At 41.1% G+C, this 22020-nt stretch overlaps 1 protein-coding gene across 4 annotated transcripts in view; it reads left to right on the top strand.

The window, feature by feature from the left end:
- Positions 1-16887: 16887 nt before the first annotated feature.
- Positions 16888-22020, top strand: part of SESTD1 (SEC14 and spectrin domain containing 1) — a 157740-nt gene continuing 152607 nt past the window's right edge. For 3 of the 4 annotated variants that reach the window (XM_055289884.2, XM_055289885.2, XM_055289883.2), the window contains exon 1: positions 16888-17211. The gene's annotated coding sequence lies outside the window, so the exon portion shown is untranslated. Of the gene's footprint in view, positions 17212-17571; positions 17591-22020 lie in introns of those variants that run through there. The other variant, XM_055289886.2, reaches the window with a different exon arrangement.

Genomic DNA, 22020 nt, shown 5'->3' with positions numbered 1-22020 from the left:
CTTCGGATATAAGCCATTTTAACTGGGACGGGATAACATCTCATTATAGTTTTGATTTGCATTTCTCTGATGATTAATGATGTTGAGCATCTTTTCATATGTCTGTTTGCCATTTGTATGTCTTCTGTTTTACTTAGCTAATCTGGCTAAGGGTTTCTCAATTTTGTTTAACTTTTCAAGAAATCAACTTTTTGTTTCATTAATTTTTTGTATTGTTTTCTGCATTTTAATTTCATTTATTCTGCTCTGATCTTTATTATTTCTTTTCTTTTGCTTTTTGGGGTTTTGGTTTGTTTTACTTTTCTATTTCTTTAATATGTATCATTCTATTGTTTATTTGAAGTTTTTCTTATTTTTTTATGTAGGCATTTATAGCTGTAAACTTTCCTCTTAGTAGTGCTTTTGCTGTACCCATAGGTTTTGGTATGTTATGTTTTCATTATCATTTGTCTTAAGAAATTTTTCGATTTCCTTCTTAATTTCTTCATTGACCCACTGGTCATTCAGGCACATACTGTTTAATTTCCATGGAATTGTACAGTTTCCAAATTCATTTTGTTATTGATTTCTAGTTTTATTCCATTGTGATGAGAAAAGATGCTTGCTATTATTTCAGTATTATTGAATGTTTTAAGACTTGTTTTGTGATCTATCCTTGAGAATAATCCATGTGCTGAGGAAAAGAATGTGTACTCTGTAGCCATTGGATGAAATGTTCTGTAAATATCTATTAGGTCCATTTGGTCTGTAGTGCTGATTAAGTCCAATGTTTCTTTGTTGATTTTCTGTCTGGAAGATATGTTCAATGCTGAAAGTGGAGTGTTGAAGTCTCCAGTTATGATTATATTGGGGTCTATCTGTCTCTTTAACTCTAATAATATTTGCTTTATGTAGCTGAGTGCTTCAGTATTGGGTGCATGTATATTTAAAATTGTTATATCCTCTTGCTGAAGTGACCCTTTTATCATTATACAGTGACCTTCTTTGTCTCTTCTGATAATTTTTGTCTTGAAATCTGTTTTGTCTGATATAAGTATAGCTGCCCCTGCTCTTTTTTGGTTTCCATTGGCATGGAATATCTTTTTCTATCCCTTTATTTTCAGTCTGTGTGTCTTTATGGGTGAAGTGTGTTTATTATAAATAACAGATCATTGATCTTGTTTTTTAAAAATCCATTCAGCTCACCTATGTCTTTTGATTGGAGAGTTGAATCCATTTACATTCAATGTTATTATTGATAAGTAAGTGATTTGTTTTCTGCTAGTTTTGTGGTTTTCTCTTCCTTCTTTCTTTCCTTTCTGTCTTCCTTTTAGTGAAGGTGATACTCTTTGGTTATATGATTTAGTTTCTTGCTTTTTACTTTTTGTGTATCTGTTGTATGATTTTGGTTTGAAGTTACCATGAGGCTTGCAAATACTATCTTATAACCTATTATTTTAAGCTAACAACAACTTAACACTGTGATATGGTTTGGCTGTGTCCCCACCCAAATCTTATCTTGAACTGTAGGTCCCATAATCCCCACATGTCTTGGGAGGGACCTGGTGGGAGGTAATTGAATCATGGGGGTGGGTTTTTTCGTGCTGTTCTCATGATAGTGAATAAGTCTCACAAGATCTAATGGCGTGCACCATGTAAGACGTGACTTTGCTCCACCTTCACCTTCCACTATAATTGTGAGGACTCTCCAGCCATGTTTAACTGTGTGTCCATTAAACTTCTTTTTCTCTATAAATTACCCAGTCTTGGGTATTTCTTTACAGCAGTATGAAAATGGACCAATACACAATGTTTGCATAAACAAACAAACAAAGGAGCAAGCAAAAAGAAGACAACACTCTACACATTAACTTTGTCCCCCTGCTTTTTAACTTTTTGTTGTTACTATTTATATCTTATTGTACTCTCTATGTCTTGAAAAGTTGTTGCAGTTTTTATTTTTCACTGGTTCATTGTTTAGTCTTTTTACCTATGATAAAAATATTTTACAGGCCAGACACGGTGGCTCATGCCTGTAATCCCAGCACTTTGGGAGGCCGAGGTGGGTGGATCACGAGGCCAGGAGATCGAGACCATCCTGAGTAACACAGTGAAACCCTGTCTCTACTAAAAATACAAAAAATTAGCCAGGCGTGGCGGTGGGCACCTGTAGTCCCAGCTACTTGGGAGGCTGAGACAAGAATGGCGTGAACCCGGGAGGCAGAGCTTGCAGTGAGCCAAGATTGCGCCACTGCATTCCAGCCTGGGCAACAGAGCGAGACTCTGTCTCAGAAAAAAAAAAAAAAAAAAAAAAAAATTTTACACACCACAGTTACAGTGTTATAGTATTTTGTGCTTTTCTGTGTACTTCCTATTACCACTGAGTTTTGTACTTTCAGATGATTTCTTCTTGCTCATTATTGTTCTTTTCTTTCTGATTAAAAAGCTCCCTTTAGCATTGTTTATAGGACAGGTCTGATGTTGATGAAATCCCTCAGCTTTTTTTGTCTAGGAAAGTGTTTATTTCTTCTTCGTGTTTGAAGGGTAATTTCAGCAGACGTACTATTCTAGGTTAAAGGATTTTTCCTTTAGCACTTTAAACATGTCATGCCACTCTCTCCTGGCTTATAAGGTTTCCACTGAAAAGTCTGCTGCCAGATATATTGGACCTCCATTGTATGTGATTTGTTTAGTTTCTCTTGTGCCTTTTAGGATCCTTTCTTTATCCTTGACCTTTGGGAGCTTATTTATTAAATGCCTTGAGGTTAAATCTGCTTGGTGTTCTATAACTTCCTTGTACTTGAATATTGATATCTTTCTCTAGGTTTGAGTTCTCTGTTATTATCCCTTTGAATGAACTTTCTATCCCATCTCTTTTTCTACCTCCTCTTTAAGACCAATACCTCTTAGATTTGCCCTTTTGAGGCTATTTTCTAGATCTTGTAGGTGTGCTTCATTGTTTTGTATTTTTGTTTTGTTTTGTTTTGAAATGGAGTCTTGCTCTGTCGCCAGGCTGGAATGCAGTGGCACCATCTCGGCTCACTGCAACCTCCGCCTCCTGGGTTCAAGCAATTCTCCTGCCTTAGCCTCCTGAATAGCTGGGACTGCAGGCACATGCCACCACTCCCCGCTAATTTTTTTTTTCTTGTATTTTAGTAGAGACAGGGTTTCACCAGGTTGCCCAGGCTGGTCTCGAACTCCTGACTCAGGTAATCTGCCCACCTCAGCCTCCCAGGTATGAGCCACCCTACAGGCATGAGCCACTGCACCTGGCCTGTTTTTAATTTTTTATTTGGTCTCCTCTGACTGTGTATTTTCAAATAGCCTGTTTCTAAGCTCATTAATTCTTTCTTCTGCTTGATCAATTCTGCTGTTAAAAGGCCCTGATGCATTCTTCAGTATGCCAATTGCATTTTTCAGCTTCAGGATTTCTGTTTGATTCTCTTTAATTATTTTAATCCCTTTGTTAAATTTATCTGTTAGAATTCTGAATTCCTTCTCTGTGTTATCTTGAATTTCATTTGAGTTTCTTCAAAATAGCTATTTTGAATTCTCTGTCTGAAAGGTCACATATCTCTGTTTCTCCAGGATTGATCCCTGGTGCCTTATTTAGTTCATTTAGTGAGTTTGTGTTTTCCTGGATTGTCTTGATACTTGTAGATGTTCACTGGCATCTGGAGACTGAAGAGTTAGGTATTTATTGTAGTATTTGCAGTCTGGGCTTGTTCATACCTGTCTTTCTTTGGAAAGCTTTCCAGCTTTTTGAAAGAATGCGGGTATTGCAATTTAAGCTGTATCTGCTTTAAGGGGAACCCCAGGCACCATAGTGCTGTGGTTCTTGCAGACTCACAGAGGTACCATCTTCATGGTCTTGGACAAGGTCTGGAAGAATTATCTGGATTACAAGGTAGAAACTCTTGTTCTCTTTCCTTACTTTCTCCCAAGCAAATGGAGTTTCTTTTCTGCTCTGAGCCAGCTGGAGCTGGAGGTGTAGTGACACAAGCACCCCTATGGCCACTACCCCTATGACTGCACTGGGTCAAACCTGAAGCCAGCACAGTACTGGGTCTTGCCCAAAACCTGCTATAATCACTTCCTGGCTACCACCTATGTTCACGCAAAGCCCCAGGGCTCTACAGTCAGCTGGTGCAAAGCCAGCCAGTCCTGTGTTCCTCCCTTCAGGGTGGCAAGTTCCCCCATGTCCTGGGAAGATCCAGAGAGGCCATGTGGGAGTAAGGGTCTAAAGTCAAAAACTTTTGAAGTCTACCTGGTGCTCAATTGTTCTGTGGCTGAGCTGGCACTCAAACCACAAGTCACAGTCCTTCCAACTCTTCTTTGTCCTCTCCAAAGGTGGAAGGGCCTTACCCCATGGCCACTGCTACCTCAGGCCCACAAAGAGTACTGCCAAACTACCATTGATGTTTCCTAAGGCCTGAGGGCTCTTAGGTCAGCTTATGGTGAATGCTGCCTGATCTGAGACTCACCCTTCAGGGCAACAGGCTCCCCTCTGGCCCAGAGCCAATCCAAAAATGCCACCCAAAAGCCAAGTACTAGCACTGGGGACCCCAGGAGCCCACTTGGTGCTCCACCCACCTGTGGCTGAGCTGGTACCTAAGGTGCAAGACAAAGTCCCCTTCACTTGTCCGTCCACTTTTCTCAAACAGAAGGAGTCTCAATCTGTAGCCAACACAACTGGGAATGTGCTGAGTCTCATCTGAAGCCAGGAAGTCTCAGAGTCTCACCCAAAGTTCTCTGATGTACCTGGGAATCACTGCTGGTTATTCAGGGCCCAAGGACTCTTCAGTTAGCAGATCATAAATCCTTCCACACAGGATCCTTCATTTCAAGGCAGTCAGTTCTCTTCTGGCCCAGGATGTATCTAGAAATGTCATCTGGGAGCTAAGGCCTGGAACAGGAGCCTCACAACTCTGACTGGTGCCCTATTCTGCTCTGGCTGAGCTGCTATCCAAAGGATAAGACAAAATCCTCCTGACTTTTCTGTCTTCTCTCCTCAAGCAGAAAGAAGAGGTCTCTTTAGAAGCCACAAGGTGTGCAACCTGGGGTTAAGGGAGGGGTGATGCTCGCATTCCCTTAGCTGTCCCAGATGATGTCCCAGTAGCTTGCATGGCCCCCAACCCTCTGCCCCGCCCAGTTCACTGGCTCTAGGCCCAGTTAAGCACTAGGGCTGGCCTAGGTGTTGCAGTCCTTGTGGCCTACACTGTCTTTCAAGTTTATCTGAAGCCCCAGAGCACTTAAGCCTGCAGTGGTAAGGCTTGCAGGAACTCAAGTTCCGACTGCCAGCATTAGTGAATCTACTCTGGCTAGGGCTATTTTAAATGCACCCTCCACGGACAGATGTCAGCTGAGTTTGGTCTGGTTTTGCTGCTATAGTAAGGGCGACACTGAGTTCAATGCCTCATAGATGCTGGCTCTCCCTCTCCCTAGTGCATAGAAATGTCCTCTGCACCATGCCACTGCTGCCCGGGGGATGGGGGAGGGGTGGCATCAGTGATTCAGAACTGTTTTTCTTACCTCTTCAGTGCCTCTTTCTGCAATATGAAGTTAAAATCAGGTACTATCAGTGCTCACCTAATTTTTGGTTCTTATGAAGGTTTTTTTGTGTGTAGATAGTTCTTAAATGGGTATCCTTGTAGCGGGAAGATTGGTGGAGGCTTCTATTCCACCATCTTGTTCCACCCCTCCTTTATTTGATAAGTATTTTCGTGTGTCAACTTGGCTGGGCCATATTGTCCAAATATTTGGACAAACTTTTTTTGGATGTTTCTGTGAGCATGGTTTGGTATGAGATTTACATTTAAAACAGTCAATTTTGAGGAAAGCAGATTGCCCTCTGTAACATGGGCAGGCCTCATCCAATCAATTGAAGGCCTCAATAGAACAAAAGACTGACTTTCCTTGAGCAAGAAGGAATTGTGTAGCAGATGACCTTTGGACTTGAATTACATCATGAGCTCTTCCTGGATATCTAGCCTGTCCACCTACCCTATAGATTTTGGACATGCTAGCCTCCATAATTGCATGAGCTAACTTCCTTAAAAAAAAGTCTCTATACACACATCCTATTGGTTCTATTTCAGAAAAAGTCTGACTAAAACAGTTGCCCTATTAGTAGCATTTGACCGAGTTGTTCATTCCCTCCTCCTTTGAAAACTTTATTTGCTTGGTTTCCAGGATAACACACTGTCCTGGTTTTTCTCCAACCTCACTGGCTGTTTCTCCTCAGTCTCCTTTGCTGATTCCTCCTCATTTTCCCAGCTTCTAAATGTTGCAGTACTCCAGAGCTGAGTCATTAGACCTCTTCTCTACTCTAGTTAATCTCACCAAGTCTCATGGTTTTAACATTATGTATACACTGCTACACCAACACATTCCAAATGTGTATTTATAGTCCAGATCTCCTTCTTTAACTCCAGGCTCATCTGTCCAGCTGCTTATTCTAAAAGTGTGCTTACTGTCTGATTGGCATCCCAAAGTTAACATTTTCAAAGCCAAATTATTGAGCTCTGCCTCTTTCCCAAACTGTTCCTCCTCATAATCTTCTCCATAGTAAATATAATATTATCATTCTAATAACTCAGGCCAAACACCTCAGAGTTATCCCTGGATTTCTGTTTTAGTGACACCTCCCATCCAATCTGTCAGGAAATTCTGGTGCTCTATCCTTAACATATAACCAGAATCTAACCACTTCCTACCACCCTTGCTGCCACCACACTGGGCCAAGCCACCATCATGTCTGCCCTGTGTAGTAGCACTCACCTTGCAGCTGGTTTCTGTGCTTCCACCCTTCCCCCAAGGGATTCATTCTGGTTGCACGCAGCAGCCAAGTCTTTGAAAATACAAACCCCATCTATCACTCCTCTGCTCAAAAGTTTTTCAACTTGCTCAGAGCTGAAGCCTTAGTCCTTACAATTCCCTAAAAGGTCCTATACAATCTCTCTTCCCTCCTCCCATTCCGTTTTCCCCCTTGCCCTGGCAGATGTGACCTCACCTCAGGTCCTTTCAGATGCTGTTTCCTCTGCTTGAAATGTTCTTCCTACAGATGAACATCCCCATAGTTCCCTCCGTTCACCTTCTCCAGTCTTTGTTCAGTGGCTACCTTTCTGGTGAGACCTTCCAGGTCATCCGATCTAAAACCCAAACTATCTCCCATTCCTTATTACTTCTCCCTCCTTAATTTTTCTCCATAACATTTCTTTGACAAATGCACATTTTACTTCTTTATTTTTCTGTCTCCTCTCTCATTACAATGTAAGTTCCATAAGATAGGAATTTTTGTTTTATTTGCTGTAGCATCCTTAATTCCCAATACTTTAACATAAAAGGCACTCAATAAATGTTTGCTGAATGAATGAACAAAAAAAACCTGTAAATACTCATTTTTGGAAAGAGTATGAGGAAAAAGAGAATCTCTCACATTCTGGGGGAAAATATAATTTATTCAATATTTTTAGAGGTTTTTGTGTCCTACAGTGAGCTATCAGCTCTGACACACACAGCAAATGCATTTTGTGCCTAAAGCTGCTTAACTTACATCATTTACATTACCTGCCTGGCCTCTGCAGCCTGTTGAGTTTTCCACGCGTGGCCCACAGGTACTTCCCATTTTGATCCTTAAATGATCCTCATGCAGCCACAGGAAGAATACTCTAAATTCTCCTCCAAACAGCATGTTGTTTGGTGCTTCTCAGCCACTGTATACTTTTTCTTCTGCTTTTTCCCCCCTTTCTCTGCTGAGATAATGACTTTCTTCTAGACTCAGTTCAAATGTCAAAGGCTCAGTGAACCCTTCACTAAACACCCTGGCAGTGACTCCTATTTGGGTCCTGCTAACATTTTGTGCAGAATTTAATTACAACTGTGGTATATATCATGTCGCATTGAGTGTTTGCTTGGGTTCTTGTCTCCCAGTTACAATGAGAGCAAACACATGACATCCCCGTCTTTGTCTCCAGGTCTCTAACACAGTGCTGGCCTGACATTTTTGGTTGCATGAACAAAGAAGTCATTGAATGTCTTTTCCTATGTTTCTTTATGCTTATCTTTTTTCGAAGTAAAATGTTTAAAAGTCGGCCATGTAACATTAGAATGATACATCTTCCCAGATACAACCAAGCCGATGCCTGCACACGGAATCTCTAAACACTTCCAGAGTCAGATACTCTTGCTTGGAAGCATCGAGGCACAGTTTCTGTACAGACAAGACACATAGGATTGGTAGTCAGAAGGGGAAGCTAAACAGCAGCAATAGCTCCTGCCCCAAATTTGCCACTGTAGTTTAAGTGGAGAAGTCTAGATGTCAAATTTTTCCATCATTAGAAATGATGATAGAATATATTCATTGAGTTGTCTACCCTTTTTATACAAAAAGTTATGATTTCATTATAAAATGGTTAACTAGGTAAGAAGGTTAGCTCGGTGGCTCCCCTTCTTCAAGACCCGAAAGAGAAACCTACTCTCCATTCCTTTTTTCCCCCTAAATCTAAGACAATATTAATGAGGCATAAAGCTAGCTGGTGTCAGATGTTTTGAGCACACTGATCCACAGTGCCGGAATCAAGTAACTCCACACCCTAAGAAGTGGCTTTAACCCAGGATGACACAATCTGTATTTGTCAAATCGCCAACTTAAGAAAGAAAGAAATTGTTTAAAAGCCCTTTGTTACACAATAATGTTTTATTCAGAAGGAGAGGAAAAGTTAGACTGATACAAAAGGCAATTCTTTCCATTTTCCACTTTATCCCACAACCAAATCAACTCTGCTTCTGTGTTGCTAGTGCCTCCTCCGACTTTATGCAATGGGACTTCTCACGAGCTGCCATTAAGCTGCTCGTTAACAGAAGAGTTGTACACACCTCTCCAGTGCAGCTGGAAAGAGTGACAGAGTGGAAGGAGCCTGGGCATGAGTGGAGATTATTTTTAAATGTGGTTTGTCCCTATTTTGTCCAAAAACATAGGATTAAAAAAAAAAAAAAAAAACAGTAGATAAACAAGAGAACCATTTCTGACCACCAGAGAATTGAAGCTAGGAGGAAAACACTTTAGTCCCTGGCCTACAGTGTTGGCGTCCAGGGCAGAACACATTACTTGATGGCTAAGATAAATATTGACCTTTGTATTCAATCTGATAACTGGCACACATTAGAAAAACAAAGGAGAATCCTATGACTTGGACCAAGCTTGTTTTTAACATTCTTTTCTGTCTTACTAATATCTAGGACCCAGCCCCATATTGAAATATCATGTAACAGAAACCAAAGAGCTTTCTCTGTAACTTAACTAATACTTTTTCAGTGAGATCTGAATATTTCACTATGCAGATTGAATTTGACAATCAAGTATTTTTACCTCTTTAGCTCTGAATACCATATTTTTAGATTCAAATTTTCTAATGCAAGTAATAAGTAATAATGTTCTGATCAAGCAAAATTGCGTTTTTCTACCATCATCATGAATAAATTGAAGGATTTTTTTCTAGGCTAGAATTTTAAAGGAACATTCACAAACCAGAAAAACGTAATTGAGTATAGGTTTTTAATATAAAATGATGAGACTAGAAGTAATTTACATTATAATTTTAACATTTGAGTGGGTAATAAAATATTTCACAAAAATCACCTTTCCAGTGTGAGGCTTTGTAAAGCACACAACTGCAATGAATATCTATTTTTTTTATCTACCTGGTATCCCTTTCTCTCCTTCTTCGGTAATGACCCATCTTCTTTGGGGTAAACTTTCTCCCAACATTAGAGCTGCCAGTTAGGATACCCAGCTCCCCACATGCCAGGCCAATCTTGTTCTACTGGCCACAGTGTTTGAAATTTCACCTGACACAAAATATCAGCCATTCCTGATATTTTTCTGCATGAGCTATTCAAGCTGGGGGATGTATGTACAGCCAGTGCTATTTGGGCCTCTGCTTCTTGTAGTCTAAAACAGACAGATTTCCTGTTGGACAGATTGAAGACAAGTCCGAGAGGAATGGATTTGATAGAAGGGGCAAAAAGAAAGATGCTGACTTTGCTAGGTCCTCTGATGCTGGTCTCTGAGGTCCCCAGAAATGCAATTCTTCCTTCAATGCTCTGAGTTACCTCAGTATTAATCCAGAAAAGCTATCATACCTCCACCTCGATCCAGTTCAAATTGGCTTTGGCACTTGCAACCAAAGAGTTATGACTCAGGAACGCTCATTTGAGCATATATTGTAGCATTTAAGGGTTCTTATGGAAAAAAATTGATTGAAGATAACTATAAAAATTGGCATAGCCTGTTTACTGTATTCCATTATGTAATATATTGTATATTGCCAGGAGCATTTAAAATGATTTGCCTGAACAATTTGCTTTTCACTTGGCCTCCTTTGTTGACCTCTCTCACAACGTTCATATTAATTAAGAGTGACAGTAAATTGATCACTGAAATTAGAAGCTTTTCCCTTGTCTGAAACGCTATTTTATTTTCTATAATTCACAATACTATTAAAACACATTTAATGCTTAAGACATAAACTTGTATTTTGCCTAAATTATGCACCACATCTATGCACCACACACATACAGATAATACTGCAAATATTCTAATATTTTCCAAGGCTTATATCAACGAGTAGTCAAGAGGCCTGAATTATAGTGTTTGATATTTTGTTAACTAACTGTAGGGCTGGGTATGTTGCTTAACTTCTCTGAGTGTCAGGGAAAAGAGGATGGAATAGATGAGTATCTTCCAGTTTTAAGATCCTAATTTTACAACTAGAAAAGAAAATCAGTTTTGTTAAAAAAAAGTTTTGCTGATTTTACAAAAAAAAAAAATCGAACACTGCTCTTTAGTTTTCCCCTTTGGACAGTTTACCAAAAACATTTCTTGAAAGTGTGATTGGGGGGAAGAAAACCACCTGACACAAGTGAATGCAAACTCTCTTGGTCTTAGAAAAGGTTCTATTGCCTAAAGCAAGGGTCCCCAACCCCTGGGCTGTGGACAGGTACTGGTCCACGGCCTGTTAGGAACCGGGCGCACAGCAGGAGGTGAGTGGCTGGCCAGCAAGCATTACCACCTGAGCTCTGCCTCTGGTCAGATCAGTGGTGGCATCAGATTCTCAGAGGAGCACGAACCCTATTGTGAACTGCACATTCGAGGGATCTAGGTTGCACACTCCAGTGAGAATCTAGTGCCTGATGATTTGAGGTGGAACAGTTTCATCTCACAACCATCCCCCAACCCCTCATCCCATGGAAAAAAATTGTCTTCCATGAATCTGGTCCCTGGAGCCAATAAGGTTGGGGACGGCTGACCTAAAGGACTCAAAATACATTGGCCTAGATAATGAACTAACAGGAGACTAGAACTAAAACAAAAATACTTAAAAATGTCATTTGTATAATTTCAGAATCATGACAGTTGTTTTTTTTTTTTAAGAAACACAAGATCTTTTTAATAGCCTCAGTGAAAGAGAGAAATTTTGAGCTGGGAATTAAAATATCAAATCAGTCAAAACCGATAAATTGGACACTCAGATTAATTAAATGTACATTATTAAAATAAATGTTATATACCTTTATATAATACGTCAACAATTTTCAAAAATTTATTTTGAAATGTTAAAGAGACAGCCCCAAATTTCCATTTTTGTTTTGCCCCTAAAGATATGAGTTATGGGATGCTACAGTTTTGGCATCATCATCTCACGGCTTTGTGACTTTGGTATGTTAGGTGATTGTGGTTGCAAAATATAGAACTCAACCATGTTACTTTGGGGATTAGGGTGTTGGTTTCTTTTCATTTAGTTTATAAAAAATACCTATGAAATCTCAGCCATGAAATCAAGTGTTCCATGAACAACAGAAAAGTTGAACAATCAAAGACCCTGATATAGTTTGGCTCTGTGTCCCCACCCAAATCTCATCTCGAATTGTAATCCCCACATGTTGAGGGAGGGAAGTGATTGGAATATGGGCGTGTTTTCCCCCATGCTGTTCTTGTGATAGTGAGTGAATGCTCATGAGATTTGATGGTTTTATAAATGGTAGGTTTTCCTGCACTCACACATGCTCACTCTTCTCTTGCCTGACACCATGTAAGACATGGCTGCTTCCCCTTCCACTGCGATTATAAGTTTCCTGAGGCCACCACAGCCATGTGGAACTGTGAGTCAATTAAACCTCCTTTGTTTATAAATTACCCTGTCTCAGGTATTATCTATATAGCAGTGTGAGAATGGACTAATATAGACCCTAAGAGGAGAGGAATGCAAATTAAATCATGCATTCTGGAAGACAGAATTTAACGGGTGTTCAGAACCCAAGGCATCAGTGGGAGTTTGCAGTCTTTTCTTAAGAGCAGGGATTCTCATCCTGGTGGAATGTCCTAATCATCTCAGGAGTGTTTAAAAATACAGACTTTTGAGGTCCCATCTACAAAGTTTCTGTTCTAGTTGACCTGGGGGAAAAGCTCCCAGCTAGATTGTCAATGTCCTGCTCTGTGTATAGTTTGAAGTTGTGGCTCCTTATCCTGGTGCCTGCTGCGTGATGACCTGGCCACTAGCTGGCTCCCTCAGCTTCTCCCCTACCTTCTTTTCCACAGCCTCACTGCCTTGGATCCTTCAAGCCTTATCTGTGACTTCACCTTCTTAGCAAGGCCTTCCCTGATAGTAAAAATTGCTCCCCAAACCCCAGCACTCTCTAGTCCCCTTCCCTGCATTATTTTTATCCAGCACTTATCACCTTCTAATATACAATTTGATTTATTATTTTGTGTTTATTGCCTGTCCCACCCACCAGAATGCAAGATTCACGAGGCAGAATTTTTATGTATTTTGTCCCTACTCTATCCCCAGTACCTAAATCACAGGAGACGCTTAATCAATACTTGTTGAATGAATATATGAATGGATATTTTCTGCTCAGTCATTGTTTGGTAGACATTAGCTTCTGCTTACTGGTGATCTATCAGGGCCCTTCCTGCCCATGGACATCCTCTGTGAGTCCTTCTGGATTTCAGCTTCCCCAGTTGATTGCCTGATTGGATCAGGGGTTTTTTTTTTTTTGGACTGATTTTTTCCCCCCAGGTCATTTTTTGAATGAGTATGACTTGTCTGTGTCTAGGTCAGTGCCCACCCAGGGGCAATCAACAGTGATTCAGGGATTACACACACAGTACAAAACAGTATTGCCTGGGGCCACCCTTCAGCAAGGGCTGGAAGAGGGGCAGTTTCTCCAAGCCAACTTTAGTGCAGGATGACTGTGTAGCAAATTACCTAACCTAGCTGAGTTTCAGGAAATTGGCAGTAGCAATACCAGTTTGAGACAGACTGAGAATTCTTCAGTGGTTCAAGCGAACAATGTATGGAACAGGCTCATAGAAGGCGTTTTCACTATTAATTTATGATATAAATAAAATAAGATGAGTACGGGAAGTTATCTAATTTTAGATGACATTCAAATGTGGCTTAAAAAAAAAAAGCTTGCTGGTATGGTAGCTCACTCCCATCGTTCCAGCTACTCGGGAGGCTAAGGTGGGAGAAACGCTTGAGGCCTCGAGTTTGAGACCAGTCTTGTCAATACAGGAAGACCTCATCTCTTAAAAATAAATAAATTAGGCCAGGTACGGTTGTTCATGCCTGTAATCCTAGCACTTTGAGAGGCTGAGGTGGGTGGATCACAAGGTCAAGAGTTCGAGACCAGCCTGGCCAACATGGTGAAACCCCGTCTCTACTAAAAATACAAAAATTAGCTGGGCAAGGTGGCACGTGCTTGTAGTCCCAACTACTAGGGAGGCTGAGGCAGGAGGATGGCTTGAACCTGGGAGGCGGAGGTTGCAGTGAGCCGAGATCGTGCTGCTGCACTCCAGTCTGGGTGACAGAGTGAGACTCCCTGTAAATAATAATAATAATAATAAAAAATCTAAGAGAAGTAGTAGAGGAGAAATTAAGAATTTAGAAACTTGTTGCTTGAGGTGCCTTTGGATTCTTTTCCTCCACCCTTTAATGTTTTTAAAATGTTACTCTCATTTCACATTGATTTCTAGTTGGCAGGGGCTTCTGTACGTAACTTCCAAAGTGATATTTAAGAGGAATAGATGCAAAGATCTGCACGGTTTCCAAAAACAAACTGCAAAATACAGGTTGGAGAAGATATGGTTTTATAGCTGTATATATGTTAAAGACTTAAAAAAGATTTGGGGGTAATTTTTGCTTGTTTTTAGTTGGCAATGACATGATATTTATGAACAGTATGGGGTGGTAGAAAAATAATGTGATATCAAACTGAATTTTGAAATATCATCATTAGAATGCAGAAAATTGTACTCCTCTACTCCTTCCTTTATACTCGGAATATTGGATTCAGTTCTAGGTGCCACATTTTAAGAGGCACTGGAGAATGTTTAGATACATGGGTATGGTGATGAATGGGATGTGACTAAAAAATGGGTGGAGAAGGCACACATTGTGACTGCTGACTTCAAATGTTTACAAGGCTGCATACAGAGGGGGAACCATGCTGTTCTGTATTAAACAATGTTAGTACTAGGTTCAGATTCACTGGACACATTCATACACATTGCATTCATATTTATAACAATGATTTAAGGTGCTATTATTATCATTTTCTCCTTTTAGAATGGAACAAACTCATACTTGGAGCAGTTTTGTGCTTTTCCAAGGTCACACGATTAGGAAGTTATAAACCCAGGATTTGACCACACTTCTTTGGAGTTTAAGTCCAGCGGTGTTTCTACCAATACTGTAACTACTTGCCAAATGTATACAGAGACACATTTTAGTTGAACATAGAAACTAGCAGGACTGTTTAAAAATGAACACTGTTGTGAGGTCGTGAATGGTTTCCTATCACTTGGAGTTCAAATATATGCTGGATAGCTACATTGCAAGGATCTAGCATATATATATTTACCTTTATAATAAAATATTAAAAACAAATACTAATCATAGAGCCGAAGAAACTCCAGAAGTAATGCCTCATGACTATAAGTGATTGAGCTAAGTTCATTCAGTAGTTATTGGAAAACGTAGCATCCAAATTTCATTTTCTGAATTTACAGTTTAATGTTTTTTCCATTATAGCAGTTACCTCTCATCTAACACGTAGGTTATACAATGTGGAACCAGAAGTATGTAAAGAGGAAGGGCAGGGATATTTTGTGAATTACTATAATGGATTGCTTGGCATGCTCTTGTTTTACTAGGATAAGCAAAGAATGTGAATGGTAGTTGAGAGAGTTTAAGATGATAAGCAGAGAATGCCACATAATAGAGAAGGGAAAAACAGAATACCACGGAAGGCTAAAAAAGGCAGGGACTGTGGACTTCACTGTATTTTCTTCTCGTTGAGTAGATGCTCAACGTCTATTTGTTGGAGTGTAAAATTATTTCAACAATTCATCAAACAGTTAAAGAGAACCTTTTTTGTGCTGAGCACTATGCTATGTTCTGGGGAGCAAAAAAATGAACTAGACAAAATCCTTGTCCTTTTAAGGAACACACAGTCTAGGAAGAAAAGGCCGCCAAGCAAAGCAACAGGAAAAAAGCAAGTACTAAAGACTATCATAGGGAATACTGTAGATGGACGATTTTATGAAAGCAGAGAGAAAAACCTTGAGTATTTAATTCATTGTAAGTGTATGGTGTAAGGATACAGATGTGGTGAAAGGAGATGATGTCAGGGAAGATTCCAAGGAGGTAGGGATGCACTATCTTCATTACCTTGAAGGATAATAGGAGTTCAACTGGTTAAATGAGGGATGGATTTCAGGTGGGGGAAAACTACAAGGGCACAAAGACAAAGTCTGTTGAATTTGTGTGATATGTAGATATATTAGGAGTTGAAGCTGAAACCAAGGAGGTCAAGAGATCAGATTTTAAATGGCTTTGTAAACCATGGTAATGAGTTTGAACCTGATTCAACCAGGTGGAGAGACTCTGAATGATTCTAAAGAGGGACGTTTCATGCTTAGCTCTGTCTTTTTGGAGCATCCTCTCTGGCAGTTATATGGAACTGAAGCAGCAGTGAAATTAAAGGCTTGACCTAGAGTGGCAAAGAGGTGGAAGTCATGGAGACAGACTGATATTCACAGAATTAAGAGGAAGAATTAATCCATGGGATTTTAAGTCAGAAAACTTTAGTGGAGGGAAATTTGGTTGCTTAGTTGTTGGAATAGGAAGATATTATCAATGGAATTAGGTGATACTGAAGTGAGTGGCTGAGTGAATAATATGGAAGGCTTGAAATTGGGACCACACAGCTGCTCTGATCTGGTGTGAATTTGCTGATGACTCTTTTGAACTGAATTCAGGAAATGACATAAAAATGATTTGCGCAATAAAATGAAAACAAGGACTCTTTTAAGTCAGTATACTTGGAGAAAAATAAGTAGGTTGGTAAAAATGGGGAAGTAGCCATTATCAGGGAGCCCCATTTGTGTATTAATTTTGGACAGTCAAATGGAAAGATCATCAAAGCAAAACAAATGCCCTGAATCCAGCCCTTCCTCACCGCAACCCTTTCCCTTTCATCTGCCTTCATCCTTCAGCCACACCACCGCTTGGCAGTGGGTACTTGGGGGCAGCTCTTGGGAGACTTTGTACGCGAACCTTCGAACTCCAGCATGAGGCCAAAGGAAATAAGTGACCTGCCAAGGTGTCAAGTAACGGGCCCTCTCTTAAGCCCAGACTTCTGACTCCAGGTCTAGGTGCCCTTCCACTCCCCAAGACTGCCTCCCGCCTGGGGAGCCTGGGCCTCGGCTAAGGGTGGGGACGGCAGGGGTCCGTCCGGAGCGCCAGTCCCACTCGCGCCCAGCCCTTAGCCCCAGGCCCGGTTGGACGCTCCGCCCCGCCCCGCCTACTTCCCCCTTCCCGCGCTGGGCTGGGTCGCTGTACCGCCGTCACCCGGGCGCGCGCGGGGTCGCGCGGACGCGGCTCGGGCCGCGGGTGCCGAGAGGTCGCCGGGCCACCCGCACCCCCGCTCCCCGCCTGACGCACGGAGGGGCTGGGACGCGATTTGCCGCGAGTGACTGGAGCCGCCGCCGTCGCCGCTGCCGCTGCCGCTGCCGCCGCCGCCGCCGCCGCTGCCGCCCCGGCCCGCTCCGCCCCCAGCCCGCCTTCCTCCCGCCGCGCCCTCCGCCTCCGCCTGCACCTCGCTAGCGTTCCCGTCTTCCCCAACGCCCCGGAGCCGCCGGCCGTTAGCGTCAGCGCCAGCCAGGTGAGTGTGGCCGCCTCTAGGCCCGGGCGGGAGAAGCGCGCAGGCCCCGCGGTCGGGTGGCCGGCTTGGGCCGTTGCAGTCGGCGGCGGCGGCAGCGGGCCCGGCTTTCTTCCCCAGCGCGGGCCGCGGGGCGGAGGGGCTGCGCAGTGAAGGAGGGGCGCCCCCGCCCCGCCACCCCCTCCGCTCCTAGCGCCCCGGCCGCCCCCGCCGCCCCCGTCGCCGCAGACAAAGCGCCCGAGGTGGGAGCCCCGTGGGCCGCCTTTGCCTCTGCGCCGTCTGCCGGGTGCGGCCGCGGGCCGCAGAAACCGGGCCGCGCGCTTTTCCGTTCCTGAGCGCCCTTGTTCATTTCTGGGCGAAAGGGACCCGAATTGTGCAACAGGTTTGGCCGTTAATCCTTATTTTCCAGCGGCTCTCTTTTGCCAGCGTGCAGGAACCAGATGTGGCTCCTGGCTCTCGGGCGAGTCCCGCGTCCAGCGCCCGCGGCCGGCTCCTTTGTGTGACCGGTGACCGGCCCTGTCGGGTGGGTGGAGGACACGGGCTCGAGGCCCCAGGGCTGTGCCGAGGCTCCTAGACGCCTCCTCAGGTCGCGGGGCTTGGCTTCCACGGGCCTGCCGGAGGTTAACATCTCTCCAGCGTTTGGGAGAGTCACAAAGGGGAGGAGAGGGTTGGCCAGGGTCCGTGGTTGTGTGTTTATTTTTCTATTTTAGGTAGACTCATATTAGAAAAGAGCCGCAGTCTGACCAGCTCTTGAGGGTACGGGTGGGATTTCACCATGGGATGCACGGTTTGGACTTGGCTGTTGCGCTTACAGCCCCCGTGGTTTTCTTGGTGCTTTGACATCTTTCTCTCATACACAGACATCGCGGGAGAAGTTGGGAGTGCTGCCGAGGGAGTAACTAGATAGCAGCTGTTTGACAGGTCGTCTCTTGCTTCACGTTTTGCCTGTGTCAAGCATGCCCGCTATGTATCCCAGCATAGCTTGGCAAACCATCAAATTTAAATTGCTACTCAAAATCCTAATCCTTATACAAACCTACATACACAGACACACATATATCTATGTATTTTTTCTGTTTTGGCTGGCTAAATCTTATTAATGTGAGAATTTTTCCCCTCAAGGAAGAATGCATAATAAGGTACAATTTATCTTTGTTTACATACCTTGGGTTATGCCAATACCTAGCTGGTTTCATTGGTATGCTATTTTAGTGTAACAATACTAATTCCTTTAGCTTTCAGCAGTAAAATACGTCTTTGTTCTAGGACCAGGAAGCTTTTATACGTAATACTTTGCCCCATGACTGAATACGTGAAAAAATTCCCGAAGGACCTAGAAAGCATTTCACAACTCTATAGGCTGTTTTTATGTTCCAAATTCCAGGAAATCGTTTTGTTGAATATTTATTCAAACATTCTGGACTAAATTTAACCTTAAAAATTGGGCCCACTCCAGTAAGTTCCCCAGCATTAGAAAAATGAATTGATTGCATTTACCAAACATTTTAGCCCCTGTGAGTAAGAATTGAATGGAATAATTGATGTAAGAGATTAGGAGCTAGTGATGGACTAGGAAACTGACAACAGAATGCAGAATGTAGAAAGTTCTAAGTAGAGGTCACGAAGTTGCATCTACTTGGGTTTTAATTCATTGCTAGGCATTTAATGACATTTTAAACAGGTAATCTACTAATGATGTATCTGAAAATGAAATGTCCACTAATTAAGAAAACAAAGTATTGCATTTTGACCTTTTTAAAAAATGTATTTTATAAGGACTTGTTGAAGCTTTTCCACTCTTTAAAAATGAACTTGGTATTAATGACATTTCTTTTGAAAAAATGAAATTGTACCAAACTAATCCAATTTTTAGAAAGTTTCTCTGTTATAGTAGTTTTACTTTACTAAAAATACCGTTCATCTGTATAGTAGCTAACTTCAAAGATCTTTTAAAGCTGTTACAAGCAACATGAGCAACCTCTTGAGGAAAGTAGAATATTTACTAATAAAAAGTAGCAAGCAGAGAAGTGAGCCATGATTGGACCACTGCATTCCATCCTGGGTGACAGCCAGACCTTGTCTCAAAAGAAAAAAAAGATAGCAGAGACTTAAATTTTTATAATAGTTTTCTTTGAGATATAATTCATATGCCATAGAATTCACTTTTTTAAAGTATACAATTCAGTGGTTTTAATATATTCACAAAATTGTGCAAATGTCAACACTAATCCAAGAACGTTATTACCCTAAAAAGAACCTTGTACCTGGTAGCTTTTACTATTCCCCCTTCCGCATATTTGACAACCACTCATTTACTTTATATCTCTGTGGATTTGCCTATTTCGGACATTTCGTGTGAATAGAATCATAATATGTGGCCTTTAGTGTCTTTCACTTAGCATAATGCTTTCAGGGTTTATTCATATTATACCATATATCAATATTTCATTCCTTTTATGGCAGAATATTATTTTGTTATATGGCTATGCCACATTTTGTTTATCCAGTCTTCAACTGATGGGCATTTGGGTTGTTTCTACTTTTTGGCCATAATAAATAATGTTGTGGATACTCATTTACAAGTTTTTGTATGGTATATATGCTTTCAATTTTCTTGAATGTATACCTAGATGTGTAATTGCTGGGTTATATGGTAATTCTGTTTAACTTTTTGAAGAACTGCTTGACTGTTTTCCATAGCTGCTGCACTGTTTTACATTCCTTCTAGGAATGTATGAGGGTTCCATTTTCTCCACATCCTTGCCAACACTTGTTAATGTTTGTCTTTTTGATGATAGCCATCCTAGTGGCTGTGAAGTGATATTGCATTGTGATTTTCATTTGTATTTCATCTTTTCATGTTTTTATTGGCCATTTGTATATCATTTTCTCATTTAATGTTTTAAACGATGCTGTGAGGTAGGTTTATTCCTATTTTACTGCCAGGAAACTGAAGTGCAAAGTTGTTTAATCATTTGCTTGTTTTTTTAACCTTACAGTTAATAAGAGGCAAGGTCTGAATGTAAACTCAGGTCTTCTGACTCTACTTCCTGCACTCAGTGAGGCATACAGAAGTTAAATTGTGTTTGTGAATGTCTGGTTGATCAGTGACAAAGTGAGGGAAAAATAAAAAAACAAACCAAACAATAACAAACAATAAGGTGTTGTGGCAACACTGCCACATATTCATCAGATTTTATTATGCATTTTCAAATAAATTCCTTTTCTTCTGTCATAATAAGGTAGGTCTGCTTTCCACATTTCCAATGGAGAAACAGAGTCAGAGTGATTCAACCTAGTAACAGCTTCTTAATGGCATAGCCGATCCTAGAACCCACTGTTTCAGAATTTGAATAGTATGTATGTATATATATATAGAGAGAGAGTAAAAGCTGAAAATCTCCCTTCACTTTTTGTCTTTTTCCCCTTCTTCACTCCTAAGACCACTTCCATCTTAGAGAAACCGCTGTTAACAGTTTGAGGTTTATATTTCCAGACCTGTATCTTTGCATTTATGTGTGTATTTATCTATAAACACACATTTCCGTATTCTACCATACATACAGACATGTTTCTATTCACAATATTTTTTCTTTTACAAATGGGATTATACTACACATATTCCTTTGTTTTTCACTTAAATATGTTAAACTTTTCCATCTGTAATTACAAAGGATAAATCTAATATTATGTTTTCATTTAAGTTTACTATCCATGCCTGGCTTTGGTGTCAAGATGAAGCCAGGATTAAGAATGATGAGGAAAGTTTTCACTTTTTTCTGTGCTCTGGAACAGTTTAAAATATCTGCCCTTTAAAAGTTTACTAGAAATCATCTGAGAACTGTGGGGGCAGAGAGAGATCTGAGATGACCTTTCTAATTTTTTTTTTCTTTTGAGACAGGGTCTCGCTCTGTCGCCCAGGCTGGAGTGCAGTGGCGTGATCACACCTCACTGCAACCTCAACTGCCTGGGCTCAAGTGATTCGCCCACCTCAACCTCCCAGGTGGCTGAGAGTACAGGCATGTGCCACCATGCCCAGCTAATTTTTGCATTTTTTGTAGAGATGAAGTTTCTTCGTGTTGCCAAGGCTGGTCTCAAACTCCTGAGCTCAAGCAATCTGCCCACCTTGGCCTTCTTAAATGCTGGGATTACAGACATGTAATCCCTGGCCCGTTTTCTTATTTGTCAAATGACAATAATTCCTACCTCATAAGAGTCTTGAAATATTAAATGATACGTGAGCTAATATATGAAAAGGCTCAGTAGTTGCATCTAACAAAAATGAAAAAAATGTAATAAACTGTAACATGCTATACAAATGTAAATTTGTTACTACAGTTACTATAATTATGTTTTAACCTAATAGGAACAAATTTAAGTAGATAGGATGGTGGAGCTAGGGACAGTTTCCACTAATAAATCACAAGGATCTATAAAAATTCACAGGCCATTTGGGATTTGATTCTGGTAGACAATGGTATCTAAATACACTCTTTAAGAAGGATGGTAGGTAAAATTGTTGACTAAACAGATTTGGATTAATCTTGTGTTGTCACTTGTTAGCCTTGTGACTTTGGACAAGTTAATTTCTCAGTAACATGAGATAACACTTACAGGGCAGTTATGAAGAAAGAGATTGTATTGCATGTAATAGATGTTCAAAATAGTCAATTTTCTTTTCTTTGCATGTAGTGAATCCCCAACAGTGACAAACTTGAGATGTTGAGTTCTACTAATTTAAGGCTGCTTGGTGAGGTGGAAAGAACATTAAGCCCTAAGTCAGAAGTTTTGTTCTGTCCTATGTTTATTAGC

Source organism: Symphalangus syndactylus, chromosome 8, assembly GCF_028878055.3.
Source record: "Symphalangus syndactylus isolate Jambi chromosome 8, NHGRI_mSymSyn1-v2.1_pri, whole genome shotgun sequence".
In the NCBI taxonomy this organism is placed as follows: Eukaryota; Metazoa; Chordata; class Mammalia; order Primates; family Hylobatidae; genus Symphalangus; species Symphalangus syndactylus.
This window is presented reverse-complemented; position numbering and strand designations above follow the sequence as displayed.